We start from the raw sequence: 13,237 nt of genomic DNA, 5'->3' as shown, positions 1-13,237 counted from the left end.
ACGCATCCCACTTCAGTCAGACCTCTGCTCAAATATCATCTCCTCAGAGCTGCCAACTCTAGGCAAAGCACCTGAAAGAGGTCTGTCCTTTGGCTGTCTCCTTACCAAACCATTTTTGTTGTTGTTGTTGTTTTGTTTTGTTTGGGGGGTTGTTTGTTTGTTTGTTTGTTTGTTGATACAGTGTTTCACTGTGTCACCTTGGCTGTCCTGGACTCATTTTGTAAATCAGGGTGGCTTTGAACTCACAGAGATCTGCCCACCTCTGCCTCCCCAAGTGCTGGGATTACAGCTGTGTGCCACCACACCCAGCTTATTATACTCCATTTTCCCCTCCATTTTTATTTTATTATTGGAGAACTTCATACATGCATATTTTTAAATCAGATGCACCCCTAAACCCTCCCCTTCAGTTCCTCCCCTATCCCTCTACCATTTTCCCCTCTCAGCTCCATGTCCTTTGTTTTTAAGACCACTGGGTCCACTTAGTACTGGCAGCATGTGCATGGGAGCAGGGCCATGAGCAGCCTCTCAGGGAACACACCCCTGAAGAAGACAGTTTCTCCATCTGCCACCAGTCACCAATAGCTACTCAGTTACAACTAGGGCTTCATAAACCCTCGTCACATCCAGGCTGGCTTATGGATGATCTGATCTTGCAAAGGGCTTGCACATGTAATCATAGCAGCAGTTGTGCCCAGCAAAAACTGTTCCCGGGCAGGTATCCACCGACTCTGGCTCTTATAGTACTGTTAAATAGCTGAAGCTGAACTTTCCACCTTCTAGCACACTGGGACTATAAACTGCTTCACTTAGCATTATGTCATCCATTTGTTGTTTTCTGCTGCCTACCATCACAAATATCTTGCTGGTCAGACCAAAATTTCTGTTTGTTTGCCACACCCCACAACCCTCTTTTCCTGAGGTACATACATCATACTTGGCAGATTCTGAAAATGAACTGATAACTAAGTGAATAAATAAATATTATTTTTAAAGAAGAAACTGAAAGCAACACAGAATTATAAGAATTTACATAGTTTATGCTGATTTTTAGGGAACTTATGTTGCTTATGTTTTGTATAATTTTCCACATCTGTTTGTAGCTCTAAGCAATGGATTTACATTGAGTGGGTTATGAAGAAAGTATGATTGGATTGTTACTCACTCTTTGTTATGTACTATTCCAATAACTTCTGGTGTGCTTAGGGTAATTTTACCTTTCTTGGTTTTTTTATTTGTTTATTTGTTTTGTGCTATTTTTGTTGTTTTGGTTTGTACTGTTTTTACCTTGGCAAACAAGTTGCTAGGGATAGCCCAGTTATCATCTGGTTTCATACATCTGAAAGACAGAAAATGGAGAGTATTTCCGTGAAGAGCCCGACAGTGCATATTTGAACCCTGGGAAGCTACAGCGTCTTTGTATCACAAAACAGTCATTGGCTGTTTATGAGCAAAAGAGCAAGACTGTGCTCCAATAAAGCCTTAACAAAAGCATCAGGGCTGGCGAGGTGGCTGTGTAGTTAAGAGCACTGGCTACTCTTGTAGAGGACCTGGCTTTGATTTTTACCAGTTACATGGTCACTAGCAGCCATCTCCAACAGTACAGGGGATCCAATACCCTCTTCTGACCTCCAACAACACCAAGAATGCTTGTGGTGCACATTCATACATGCAAACAAGACATCCATATACGTGAAATAAATGTTTTTTATCTTAATGACAAAAATCATATGCACTGCCCCTGCTGAACATGGTTGCTTAAGCATGGAACCGCAGTGACTCTCTTGGTAGCTGGAGTAGGACCTGGAACAACGGAGCTGCTGGGTCAAAGGGCACGTGGGCATTCAACTTTGCACGATGTCCTAGTTAGGGTTTTTTTTTTTTTTTTTTTTTTTTTTTTTTTACTGTGAAGAGCCCCTGTGACCATGGCAACTCTTATAAAGGAAAGCATTTAAGTGGAACTGGCTTACAGTTCAGAATTTAGTCCATTATCGTCATGGCGGAAGGATGGTGACATGCTGGCAGGCATGCTGCTGGAGAAAGAGCTGGGAGTTCTACATCTGGATCCACAGGCAGCAGAAATAGACCATTAGACCACCAAGCCTGGTTTGAAATTCTAAGACCTCAATGTCTACCCCCACCCTCAGTGACACACTTCCTCCAACAAGGTCACACCTCCTAACAGTGCCACCCCCTAGGAGACTCTGGGGGCCATTTTCTTTCAAACCACTACACAGGACAATGCCAACCTCCCATGCAAAAGTATTTGAGTCTAATTTCCCACTGGCAATGTATAAGGTTTTATACACAGATATACAGAATTCACTTGGAGGGGCCCATCTTCTAATAAAAAGAAACTTTCCCAATAACAATCTTAATTTTAAAAATAACAACACAGGGCTAGGATACAGAGCTCAGCAGTTAAAAGCACTGGCTACTCTGGCAGAGAACCTGGGTTTGATTCCAAGTACCCAGATAGTGGTTTACAACTGTGTATAATCCAGTTCCAGGGGGATCAGATGCCCTCTTCTGGGTACTGACCGTACACATATGGTTCACACACATGCATTCAGGTATACACATAAAAAGACTAAAATATATTTACTTTTTACTTTTTTATTTTTATTTTTTCGTTTGGTCTCTAAACACAAGATTCCTCTGTGTAGCCATGATGTGCTGGAACTCACTCTGTAGACCAGTGGTATAGTGTATGCTTACCACACACAAGCCCCTGGGTTCTACTTTTAGCACCAAAAACTGAAAACAAACAAACAAACAAAACCCTCTATAGTTGTTAACTTTTAAATGTCACTGTTTGGGGGCTGGAGAGACATCTCAGTGGGTGTATGCATACTATTCTTGCAGAAGGATTTCAGTTCCATTTCCAGAACTCATATCAGATGGCTCACAAGGCCCTGTAAATCCAGCTACAGAGGATCTGACATCATTTTCTGCTTTTTCCAGGTACCTGACACTCACATGTACATACCGCACACAAAACACATACACAGGTAATTAAGCATTACAAATAAATCAGAACCTGATTGCTCAATCCAAATGCCAAAGAAAGACACCCACCTCCCCAACCCCCAAGCCACACAGACCCATGGCAGCTGAAAGATACCCAAGCACCTGCTGTGGGTACCACTACAATGGAGAAACTCTATGATGGGGAGATGGGAAAGACATACATAGTGGGAGTACATGGTAGAGAGATGCAAAAGAAATTGAAGCCAAGAGGTTCGTATACTGTGGAAAATGGTGGAACTGGAAACTCAACAGTGGTAAGAAATAGGACAATATGAGGAAGACATGGTGAGGTCCCGGCCCAGGACACGACTGGGTTCATGGTCCTGTTGCAGCTGAGGTCTATGCTAATGTCTGTGGCCTGAGTTACCACCAAAGGCCAAGCAGATATCCCTGGTCTGGGCTGCCACTGGAGACCATGTGGCTATCTGAGAGCCATGCTGCCAAAGGGAAACATGCTGATCTGAGTGACCTGCACTGCCACCTGAAACCATTGGGACATCTGGGCCCCATGCTGCTAACAGGGGCCATGTCTGGGTCTGTGGTCCTATGGCAGCCTGTGTCTGTGTTGATGTTCCAGGCCTATTTACTTGGTTTGGACTGGGGCCTGAGGCACTATGCTGACTTGGCTCCACCCCTCACCCACCACTACAAGTGGGAGAGCTGGCCCCACTACTCACCTGGACAGCACAGTAGAGCTGACCCTGGTGACTGGGAGCAAATGAGCAGGCCCTGAGGGAATGATCATGGAAAAGCTGGCCCCACGTCATCTCCCATGGGGTAGCATAGACAAGGGAAAGATGCCTTCCTCCCAACTTAGTGCCTGTGGCAGGCCGGAGAGATGGCCCTGAGAGTGGGAGATCTGGTCCCACCTCTCACTAGCTGCAGCACTCGGGAGAGGGGCCACTGATCCTCACCTGGGCAGCACAGTAGAGCTGGCTCAAGGACATGAAAGCAGGAAAGCTGACCTTGCCACTTGCTAGCTGTGGCATTGGGTGAGCTAGTCAGGACAATGCTGGGGAGCTCACCTTGGCGGTGTGGGCACAGGAGAGCTGACAGGCTGACCAACTCCGCTCCCTCCCAGGCCCAGATCTAGGGCTTTGAGTTAGCCCACCCCAACATCTACCAGATCCATAATCTGCTAGAGGGCTAGAAAGTGCCAGTCCTGCAGATCCAAAGTTTCAGAATCTCCATGACTCAGGAAACCACAGGATATCTGAGAGGAGTCTGGTGAGAATCCAATATAGATAGTGTACCAGAAGCCAGAGGTCTCAAAACAGACCAATGATTCACTGCAATGAACATTTGCAAGTAAAGATGTGTGGACAAAAAGATACATCATAGGACACCCTGTGACACACTAACTACAGCTTCAATGAAAAAAAAAAAATCTCTTTTCTTTTGGGGAAGAGGTTGCAAAGGCAGAGGGTGAGACAGACAAAACAGACGCCAGCCCGCACAGAGACGTGACAGAAAAAAGACAAACCGCAGTAACTAATCAGTGCTCGAGCAGTCCTCCGAACCAGAGCTTCCGAGACTCTAAAATGGGGCTTCAATTCCGGGCTAATGCACCAGATGTAAGACTCTGACCGGGAGAGTCTATACCAGGAAGCAACAAATGAGACGGAGACCGCCTCGATGGAAAAGCAAAAGGCTTTATTGTTCCAGAGCGCTGGGGTCCACCTGCACACAGGAGTCAGGCAATCCCGAACGGTAGAATTTTAGGGTTTTTTATATTCTTCGGCTGGGCAGATTTGGAGGGGTGGGATAGATGTGGCTGTGGAAACTTCATAGTTCCTTTGGCAGGTTGGGTGGAGACTGAGTCTCCAGGGAAGTCGTTTTATCTCAGCTGATCGCTCCAGTGGTGTTTCTGGAAACTGCTAGCAGATCTAGTTTATGGCAGTGCGTGGTCATTCGCAGAAGGCAGGAAGAAGTGAAGTCACCTGGAGACAAGTTCTCATACAGAACACGGTATTAAATGCGGACTATAAATTACATATAGTATATGGCATTAATTTTGCCCCTACAGGTAGATAGGAAGGTGCCCTGGCCCGCGGAGTCTTCAACGGGTACCTGTGAAGGGGATGGACAAGTGGGGAGACAGGAGACAGGAAGGAGAGCAAGTCTGGGTTCTGATCCAGCTCTCAAACTTTATTTTTCATGCAATAGTTTATAAAGGGTAAGCAATGAGGAAACGAGGAGATCTACGTGAGCGGGTTGTCATGGCAGTTTAACTGCAGGCTGTCCCAAGGCACCAGGTGTCCCAAGTAATTTCCTGCAACCTATCTGATGATCTTATCTCAGCGTCCTGTTTCTCAGGGAGCAGGCCAAGAGCTGGATTCTCGTAATTATCCACAGACCTTGGGCCCTTGGCATGAAGGGACAGGGAAGTGGGGGTACTGAGGTATATGACGAAAACTTCACCAAGACTCAGTTAAAAAAAAAAAAAAAAAGGAATCTGATTGCTCACCACATACAGACCAGTTCCCAAAGAAAATCCAACTTGCAAAGGTGTTAAGGAAAACCAATCTTTTCAAAGCAGGCTTATCTGTGTGCTGACTCAGTGAAGAGCCCCCCCACCCTCCTCAAAGTAACTTCTTCATATCCCACAAAGTCACACACAACACTCCAAGTTGAGGAGGAAAGGTCTTTATTTCCCAAAGCATCAAGGGCTCTGGCACCAGCACCTAGCACTAAAGTTCTGTAAGGCAAAAGCAGGTCTATTAGCCCAACCCAACTTCCTTCTCCCAACCCTTTGCCAAGGTATCCCTGGGATGAGATCTGTTTAGCTGTGTCCTCTAGGAACATTCCTCTCATTTCTCTCCTTCCTTAGACTACAATGACAATTAACAATGGTTCCCAAAAGAACTTGACATCGTTGGTCCAAACTGGTTCAAATGTTGACTACAGGGAAGATCATTTTCCCAGTGCATTCAGGAGTGGACATGCAGAAATAGAATTTACCTCCATCAGTGAGATATGAGTTTGGCAACATACGACAGGTGGGTCCCACAAAGACTGGTGGCATGAGGCCACAGTTATCACCTGCCATCACTCAGACCTCATGTTCTAAAACAGAAGACAGCATATTTCCCTTGCTACATGGTAGAAGTAACACAGTAATGCTGTGCTACCACTAGCATGTTCTGACAAAAATGGAACTGTAGTTTACTGTGCCATCCTCAGAACCCTGAAAGGTGCTATGAACATGAAATTACATGAAGGTAACAACTGAACCCAAGCCACACACTCAGAAGGGATAAGACAAATTTCCAACCAGGACTCTGAGACTGGCCCACATACTTACCCCTCCTACATTAACTGTTTAAACTAGGGTATGATGGCACACACCTACAATCTCAAGTACCTGAGAGACTGAGACAGGAGGATCACAAAAATAAAATATAAAAAAGGTACTTGTGATAGCTCAGTGACAGAATGCTTACTTAAAGTCCTGGGCTTAATCTAGGAACACACACACACACACACACACACACACACACACACACACACACACACTTTTAAAAAATATACTCTAGGGGTCCTGGAAGATGGCTGGGTAAAGGCACTTGTAACCAAGCCTGACTTAAGCCTGACTTCAATCCATAGGACCTATATGATGAAGGACAAAACCAACCCCCACAAATTGTCCACTGACTTCAACATATGCAAGCCTACTCTTTAAAACACACATAAACATAAAATTTACACAAAGGCTTATCCTGGGAAAGAAATGCACCTTGACCTTTGTGACAGGAAACACAGGAACCCTATACCTGTCAAATGTTGTGTTTCACACATAGGAATCTGTCCCAATCCTTACAACCATCCTATGTAAATAAGCTATCCCATATGATAGACAGAGAAACTGAAGGTATCCAAACTGCTAGCCCTGAACAGGACATCAATACCCCCACCTTACCCCCCGCCCCAAAGCTTGGAAAACAGTGGAAGACGGGGCTGAAAGAATGTAAGAGTTGGATATGGAAATATCATCTTCTGGATATGACTAGAGTAGCATTTTGTGAATTCTGGAATGCTGGTTTCTTTTTTAAAAACAACGAAATTTTATAAGAATGTTGCTTTCATCTTAATCCCAGGTGTAGGATATGGGTCTGGTTCTAACTGTTCACAGCAGCTGACCATCCCCGTGCTCTAGCAGAAGCAGTTTTACCAGCTGCAGATAATTTTTGTTATTGTGTGACATTTGGAATTCTGGGACACCTTCAGAGGGCACATAAATGCTAGGGCCCCAAGAGGTGGGAGGAGGGGCACTGGGGGTTGCTGGTCCTCTGGGGAAAATGGTTGTGGTTTGCTAGTAACCATGGTCAAAGAAGAAACAGGAAAAGAATTAGATTCAGGGATCTTCCTAATTCTTCTCTCCTTGTTGCTCATCTATTTAGCATTAGGGGCTAAAGCCAGGGGGATAAAGAATGGGAAAAAGAATAAACCACAAAGTAGCAAAAGACTATCTATAAGTAGCACCCAAACACGGGGTTTGATAAAGAAAAATAGTAAATTTTATTTAAAATGCCATAGAGGAACTGGCAGAGGATGAAAGATTTTTTTTTTAGTGAGGCCAGCAAAAAATGCATTGTAGTTGTTATCACTGAGATATCACCTGCTTGCTCCCAGATGGGATTTTCTGTTTTTCTTTTTCTTTTTTGCATATTCCGTTTCAGTAAAGGTTGAAAGACTCACTAAGCAATTGTGAGGGGAAGGGCCTAAGGGAAAAAAATAGCTGATACGGGAAAACAAAGGGTCACTCTGCTCTCTTGTTTCTGAAAGGGTTGCAGAGTTGGTTGTGCAACTGGAGAGGTTGTGGGTAGAAGCACTTGGGAAGCAAGGAGCACTAGAGAAAACAGAAAGGCTCAGTCCTGGTCACAGAGCAAGAGTGGGAGTTTCCTGCAGGAGCAAAGAGGGAAAGAAACTGTGTTGATGGGCAGTGGGGTCAGAGAATAACTGAAAAATTGGGAAGACAATCTGATGAAACCCCGTTTCCAAAGAAAAGGTCAATCTTGGAACGACAGCACTGCCAAAGTTAGAGATTACAAGATCATCATTAGCTTTCCCAGTAGTCCCATACAGCATATGCCTGCTGATGATGTAGAACAGTTATGATGAGATAGGACAGTATCCTATAGAAATGATACATCTAAGGCATTTTAAAGAGACCATGATTCTATATGAGATGCACTCGCCTTATGTAAAAAAAAAAAAAAAAAAAAAAAAAAAAAAAAAAAAATCTAAATAACTGGACTACTCAAAATAGAATTATTCCCAAAGACTGGAAAAGATTGGTAGCAGCTGTAGTGGAGGCCAGTCTGTAGTTGCAATGGTTAATATGGTTGAGGGAAGGTGTGAATATTGAACAGCAAAATAGAGGGAGGGGAATAAATATAGTGAAGAAAAAACTAGTTGCTATGTGAAGAATGGCACCCTGATATACGAGATTCAACTTGATAACATTATAGAACAGTATCTCCTAGCAGCTTTAAGAGCTTGGGACAAAGCTGAAGAGCTGAGGCAAAGGGTACATCTCATTTACAAAGATTATTCAAGCCTCTGGAGAAGCCTTCACTGATTTAAAAAAAAAAAAAAATTAGTATCAGCTCTGAACAAAGCTGTATCACACCATGGTGGCTGAAAATGAAAATGGCAAATGTAAAAAGTTTATTAGACCACAAAAGGCAAGAGTAGTGTGTATGAACTAATGGATAAGGGATACAACTGGTATTGGTTCTAACGTGGACCATGCTAATAGGTCAAGCTATAACTAGAGGTTTCAGATATCAAAATGCCCATGCTTCAATTTCGGGAAATGTGGTCATTTGCAATGGGACTGTGACCAAACCAAAAGCCTCAAAATGCCTGGTGTATTAACTGTGAGAAATATGGTACTTTGTGCCAGAAAAGTAAGCGAGCCATTTCTAGGGCCAATGGTTTTCCTGAATCTCAAACAGAAAGAATACTTAGGCTTTCCGAGGTGTATATGCAATGAGGCAAAGGCTGCCATTGGGTTCAGGAATGCAGAGCCAAGAGATATTCAGGGTAATTTCTTACCATCAGGAAATGGCTCTGGGAGGCCTGGCTTGAAGCACTACTGCAAAAAATAATGAGCCATTTCAGTCCAGGAATAACATGCAAATGGGAAAACCTCCACTTACTAGAGAGAGTGAAGCTAAGACTGTAGCCCACACACGGTGGACCCACAGTCCATTGCTCTCAACCCTTAATGCTCCATTTTTACAAGACTGCTCTGTAGCACTAAATACTGTCTAGCCTAAGATGTATGCTCACAATTATTGAGACCTTGAACCTTGGAAAAACTGGATAGCCACAACAGACAGTATGCACGGCTTTTCACCTGTTGTCTGTTAACTTGGAGCACTGTGGTTTTGAGAATAGTTATAAACCCATTGCACTTCACAAACAGCCACACATTACAATGGTAAAGCACTTTTAAAGAAGATTTTATTTTTGTGTGTGATGAGCAAGTTTGTGCATGTATGTGTTCATGAACCGTACGACACTGCTCAGTTTTCAGATTTTTTTTTTTTTTTCAGAATTGCCTATGGTCCAAAGATGGGACCCTGAAATGCCACAAATAACTTTACCACCAGGATCTGAGAGAGCAGTGCAAGGAGGGAAGGCAGACCTTTATAAGCTCTCCAAGATTTCCCTGAGGACAGTGTTCCCTACATCACCAGCAAGATGGCAGCATTTTGCTTTTAAAGATAGGTTCTCATTATGTAGCTCAGGCTAGCCTCAAAGATCTCAAGCCTCAGGAGAGTGAGGATTACAGGTATGTACCCTCACTGCCCAGCACCATTGCCCATCTTGACTACAGAGAGAAGATATGAGGTGCCTTGCTTAGGACAAGAGAGAACCAGTCCCAGAACACAGGTAACTAGTACCAAACAGAGATTGAACCATTGGATGGGAAAGTAGTAAAAGGCAATGGGACACATGACAAACAGGGTCTTGTCCACAAATGAAGGACATTATTGAAAAAGAAAGTTGTGACAGATTACTGGAGAGAAACCCCCAGAAAAGCATAGCTATTAAGAAAAACAAAACAAGCCGGGCAGTGGTGGCACACACCTTTAATCCCAGTACTTGGGAGGCAGAGGTAGGTGGATCTCTGTGAGTTCCAGGCCAGCCTGGTCTACACAGCTAGTTGCAGGACAGCCAGGGCTACACAGAGAAACCCTGTCTCAAAAACAAAACAAAAAAAAAATAGAAGAAAACAGAAAACAAAAAAACAACCTGGGTGCAGTGGCACATGCCTATAATTCCAGCACTCAGAAACAGAGGCAGGTGGATCTCTGTAAGTTTGAGGCCAGCCTGGTCTACAAAACATCCAGGACAGCCAAGGCTACACAGAGAAACCTTGTCTCAAAAAAAAAAAAAAAAAAAAACCTCAAAAAAAAAAAAAAAAAGGAAAAACAAAACACCCTAAAGATTTTAGTCATCGAAGTTTAAGATTTCTCTAAATTATTTTCCTCTTGTCCTACTCAAAATGAATACATCCAAGTATGCAAAGGAGAAACACAGTGACAACTCAAAAAGAATCTTTTAATAAAAATTATTCATAAAAATCCTAATAAATTTCAAAGAGCAAGATATTCCTTAGTACATTTATAAAAGAACATTTGGTCCTTTTACAAAAATCTCCCATTTAATTTAAATACATTTCTTATTTACAGATTAAACATGAAATATCATCTATGGTTGCCAAGCATATTGCACATCACAGAGAGAGAAATAATTGTGCATCTCAGTAAGTTTTCACAGAGTTTCCAACTCTAGACTTTTTGTTTTATAGAAACAGATTTACTTTTTGTGTATGTAATAAATAAAAACACAGTTTGTGGTTTCCTATTTAACACTAAAACAAAACACCCTTAAAAGTGTTATTTTTCTGCCTCTCAGAAGAGGAAAGGGTGAAGCAAGGTTTCACAGGTTCTTGATGTCTTTAGGAGAGTCACATCCAAATTCAAGAGGGACCATAAGCCTGAGCCCTGTAGAGTTGAGACCAAACAGCCCCCACACATCACCTTCTCCAATTCATGAGGGTCCCTGCCCTGCAGGAAAGAGGCACTACAGTAGGTGATGGACAGCCAGGAACAGAGAAGCAAGGATCAGCATCTTCTTCTCAAGTCCACGCTCAGCCACTCTGTGACTAAGTTGACTGAGCCCCATCCTGTGCCCAGCAGTGCATTTGTACATGTCAGGAGAACAAGAGCTCCCAGCCCTGAAGAAAGGGATGTCCAATGTACACTCCACAAGATCCAAAGGGAAGAACTACAGCTGGCACCCACTCACTGAGCAGAGTGGGAAGGTGGCGAGATTCCTCTTCCACAGCGGTGAGAGGAGACAGGATGGAGACAACCGCATTTAATCACACCAGTAAAACATGGGCAACCAGCTGCACAGGTACTGCCCTCACATGTTTCCTCTTCAACACACAGAAAACTATTTTGAATGTCATGTATGTGGTGAGTCTGCAATCCAAGATAATAAAAGCCCAGACACAGAACTAGGAATCCAGTAACAATAAGTTCTGGCCAAGAGCAGGAAGAAACTAAGGGAGGCTTTGGAAAACAAGCCGCTTCTACACAGCAACCAAAGCCATGGGAGCCACCATGCATTCCTTTGTCACCTCCTCTCCCAGGAGAATGGAGTTCCTCTGTCACAGTGTTTAGAACAGCTAAGGCAAGTCTGTTGGTTGTAGAAATGGGCTCCACCACACCTAACCATAAGGCAGCTTGCTACACACTCTGCACCTTTGAACATGTTGCTCAAAGCGGACACTGGATGCTGGCTACTCCTGGGAAAACAGGCATGGCGGAGATACCTGTTCACATTCCAGCTACTCTTGTAACAAAGCAGTGCGTTAGAAAATTTCTACCCATATTCCAGCACACAAACTGGAAGGAACAGCAAACATACTGCAAATACATCACGGTTGCTAACATTTTGATTTTTTTCAGAGAGCAAGCAAGTCAGCTTTGAAGTTGACTCAAATAATGTTCTTTATATGACTGGCACTAGACAGTGATCTTCAAGCGGCTCCGCAAATCACTGACTTTGGCCTGTGTCGTCTAGAAGGTCAATAACTAGGATTTATAGGCCTTGTCTTACTTGTCAATAGGTGAATAATCGAGTACCAAAAAGTCAAGAGGGTTTGAGACTTAATAAAATACATTGCATGTCTGTCTGTACCCTGAGACCCACTGGCAGCACAAGGCACCACGGTGCTTCCAGACATAGATCATTATCCCAAGAGCACAGGGAGAAGAGCCCATGCTTGCTTGAGCAAGCTCTTGAGAGCGACAGATGAAGAGCCCAGATGAGAGGATTGTTGGGTGCTGACATAAACCACTGTTGCCACAGAAACCAGACAGAGATGCAGAAAAAAAGAGAAGCATCAAGAAAGTGTGCTTTTCCATGACAGGTCTTCAGTGGGTCATTCACAGTCATGTGAATGATCCTGGAACAAAGGTAAAAAGGGGTGCGTGCACACACACACCCGTGCACGCATGTTTAACACTTTTACTGACTTAACAAACATATTTAAAACTGATAATCTTCTCAGAGAATGCTTTCTATACAGTAGATGAGACACTATGGATGCACAGAACAATGCTTGTGAAATCAAAAGAAAACAGAAACATTCACTATTCATAACAAATAAATAAAACCAATTGCATAGTGTTTAAAAGGTGACACTGACTACTGAAAGCCCTCTCTAAAAATGTCAAGCAACTGAATGATGTATCTATTTTCAAAACAGTACATTTTAAAGAAAGAATATAATTTCTCCCTTTTGACTAAAAATCCAATGATTCAGATGAGTCTTTTTTCCTAGCTCAAGGAGACTAGAATGAAATATTTTTGAGTGTACATTAACAGTGCAGAGGGAAGACATAAGATATGTGAGGTTGAACCGACTTTCTCAAGGACTTCCCACCCTTTGCCTAGGATGCCCTTCACCCTGTCACAATGCAAGGAAGCCAAGGCAGGGTTCAAGCTCAGGTATGCTTCTTAGAAACAGTCTGTGCAAATCCAGAGAGCTTTGTATTTCAGCAAAGAAACAACAAAAAACACTTTCTCATAATTTCCTCCTTTAAGCCTGGCTAAAATCACAGGCTGAAAGGCAAAGATTGACAAGCTGACTTCCAGGGATCTTCCTTCCACCCGCCCT

The sequence above is a fragment of the Acomys russatus genome, chromosome 13 (assembly GCF_903995435.1).
Source record: "Acomys russatus chromosome 13, mAcoRus1.1, whole genome shotgun sequence".
NCBI classification, from domain to species: Eukaryota; Metazoa; Chordata; class Mammalia; order Rodentia; family Muridae; genus Acomys; species Acomys russatus.
This window is presented reverse-complemented; position numbering follows the sequence as displayed.